Source organism: Meriones unguiculatus, chromosome 8 (assembly GCF_030254825.1).
Source record: "Meriones unguiculatus strain TT.TT164.6M chromosome 8, Bangor_MerUng_6.1, whole genome shotgun sequence".
In the NCBI taxonomy this organism is placed as follows: Eukaryota; Metazoa; Chordata; class Mammalia; order Rodentia; family Muridae; genus Meriones; species Meriones unguiculatus.
In genome coordinates, this window is record NC_083356.1 from 74,452,507 (window position 1) to 74,455,916 (window position 3,410).

Genomic DNA, 3,410 nt, shown 5'->3' on the forward strand with positions numbered 1-3,410 from the left:
GCCGTGTGCCACGTTTTTGATCCTCCGGGGCTGGTGTGGCAGCCAGGGCCTGCTGTGGGTGTACACAGAGCATGTCTTGTGGCTGGCCCAGAAAGTAGGAAGAGCCTACATTTGCAGTCCCACAAGCGGGAAGGAAGTTGGCAGAACTGGGCTCAAGGCATGCCAGGATCTGTCAGGGTGGGCTTTGCAGAGGCTCTGTGGCCACCACCTTTCCTCTCAGATCTCAGATTTCAGACAAAGATGAGGGGCCTGGATAGAGGTGGTGTGCAGAGAGGTCCTCAGCTGATCCCTGGTTCAGGGTGGAGATGCTGAGGCAGAAAGCTGAACTTAATACTGTCCAGTAGCATTGCAAGGGGCAAGGAGGGACACCATTGAGGGGAGGAGGGCTCGGGCCTGAGCCCAGAAGGGTGGAGAGACGGAAGAGAGAATGTCCCAGATAAGAGGGTAGGCGGCAGCCAGGGGGTTACAGGGCACGGGCCTGGCTAGCATAGGTCATTGCAAACCTAGGTTAGGGCAGATTGTAAGGCATGCTCTATTCCGTTAAGACTTTTGGCCACAAGGCCAAAATGCTTACCAGATTAGCTTTAACAGAAAAGCAGAGGTCATTGGGAGGGAGGTTTGGAATCCTGAGCTAGGCAAGGCTGCCAAACTTTAGAGAAGTCTAGAGCTTGGGGCTGTTGAGACAGGCAGCTTCTTCCTTCAGCCTCCTTCCTTGGTCCCACTGTTTGCTCAGGTCTTGCCTTTCTTGTACTTGATGGGAGCTGATACGGAACACAGCTCTCCTCCAAAGCCCCTGGCTTTCATATCATCCGCTCATTATTTTTTTTATTTTTATTTTTATTCATTTGTTTTTCAAGACAAGGTTTCTCTGTGTAGCCCTGGCTATCCTGGAACTTGCTCTGTGGAGCAGGCTGACCTTGAACTCACAGAGATCTGCCTGCCTCTGCCTCCTGAGTGCTGGGATTAAAGGCATGAGCCACCATCACCCAGCCATTATTTTTATTTTTATTTTGAGATTTTATTCACTTTTATTTTATACTTATATGTATGCATTTTTCAGCTGCATGCATATCTGGGAACTATGTGGGTGCTTCATGTCCTCTGAAACTGGAGTTACAGACATCTGTGAGCTCCCATGTGAGTGCTGGGAACCGAACCCAGGTGGACCAATGGACATTTCTTTTAACTGCTGAGCCATCAGTCCAGCCCGAGACTTTTTTGAGTGATCAAGTCCTGGCTCGGCTTGGTCAAACTAGCAGGGGCTTTGTGTCCCAAGGCTTTGGGATGAGACAAGCCATGTATCCTCCTTCATGGAGTGATGGGGGTGGCACGGGACAGCGTTCAGGGGGAAGGTGTGTTCCTCCAGAGAGACTCTCAAGATCAAGATGAAGGTGGGCTTGGTGCGACCGATGGTTTATGCTGAGTGTGACCGCCTTGGTGGGTTGCCAGGGTTGGGGTAGAGAGGCGGAAGACAGGAGGTTGGGTAATTAGGATCTGGTGTGTGTGATGCCAAAGAAATGCGGGCTCTAGAAACAAAGACTGGGACGGTATCTGGCATTCCTCTGGCCTTAACCCGGTTTCTCCACTGACTGACTGTCAGCCTCTCTAGCCACTTGCACCATGATGCACAGCCAAGCACAGTTCCCAAACCCCCAGTGGGCGGAGACCAGTCTTACTAGGTGACAAATCTCAGGCCTGGTATGTGACTCATGCAGTCTGGTCACGCCTGGTGTATGCAGAGCCACTTGAAGGCCCAGAGGTGGGGCTGCTCGTGACCAAGTGGAATGCAGCAGCAGCAGCAGCCTCAGAACATCTGGCTAACAAGGCAGCGGCTGAGCAGTAGAACTTGGGGTGGCCCCTGCTCTATCTGCCCGGTAGAGCAACCAGGAAGAGCTGTAGAACATTCTCCTCTGAGGTTAAAACATTCCATCCTGAGGGGGAAGCGCCTTAAGGGGGGAGGTAAACAACCAAAAACAATAGCTTCAAGAGATCCCTGAAATTGACCAGGTTCGCTAGGCCCCTCCCTGCCAGGCTAAACAGAGCCAAATTGCAAAGAAGATTCTAAACCCGGAAAGAGATTAGACCAACTGAGGACCCTGGGAGGAGACTCTCCATTCCAAATGTTGCACTGTCTGCAGGCCATGCAGGCTGCAGGTACCCAGCTTTTGTGAACTGTCACCCGTGCCGGGTGGGCTTTGGTCATGCAGCTGTCTGTGAGTCATTTCTACTCCTCTGAGTGACCCTTCACCCACGTTCCTGTAAGTAACCCCAATAAAACTCACTGCTTCACCGAGCTGGACTTGGGTGGTATCCGTAATTGGGTCTCTTGTGGGTCCCTAACTGGGGTTAGTAGGTGTGCGGCTGTGTCTCCCCAGGAAGTCTGTCACACAACAACTGCTAACCCAACTAGCCGGGCAATAGGCAGTCTGAGAGTGGACCGGTGAGGGCTGGGTTCTGAGTCCAGTTCCTGCCGGAGCTTTCAAGGAAACACTAACAGGCAGGCTTTGAACTCCTAAGCCTTTGTCTGTGACACTGCAGTTCCTGCTGCTGTCTCCACAGCCTGCTGATTGGGAGCTTGCATCAAATGCCAGGTTCAGAGCTGGGGTGAACGAATGGAGAGTGCGGAGGAAGCTAGGCGCAGGGGCCCTCCCCTCTGAACAGTTTCGCTCCCTGTAGCCCCCAGTCAGCTGGTCCCAGAATCCCAATCTGAGGAGTCCAGACCTGTGACAAGTCTGGGGAAGAGGGATTCCTGGATCCACGGAGACATGCTGGAGATGGTGGTGTCTCCTTCTGTGGCCGGGAGAATCCTGATCTGCGCCTGCATCCACAATTTAACAATCCGAGGGAGTCCCTTCTCTAGAAGATCTGTCAGATTGGTCTAGAATTAGTGATCTCTCTCTTCAAAAGGCCCCCAGTTCTTGCATGCCCAGCCTGGCTTCTCCTGGAGTCACTGGTTGGTTGGTTGATCACCCTAGAGGACTTGTGTCCCAGGCTTCAATTCTAGACTTCTCTGTCAAATAGGCATCCCCATCCTATTTCATAGTTTGAGGAATGACATGACATACAGGCGCAAGTGTCAGGTACATCGTGAGTGCCCAACACACGTATTTATCTAACTGATTTAATTGATGTCATACTGGCACTGCCGGGCAAAGGCGACAGCCTCTATTGGCACTTGATCTTCACAACCAGGTCTGTGAAGTTCTTAGTGAGACAGATGTGATATTGTCTCTTCTGGTGGCTCAGAGAGGGAAAGAGGGCGGTCATGTCTTGCATTTTCCGCGTCCTCCAGCAGAGGGGCGGCGGCGGGCTAGGCGTCCAGCAAAACAGCCGCTTTGATGCCCCTGGCGCGCGCGGCCGCGGGGAGGGGCGCTGGAGGCGGGCCGCCGGCGGGGCGGGGTGTGTCCGGC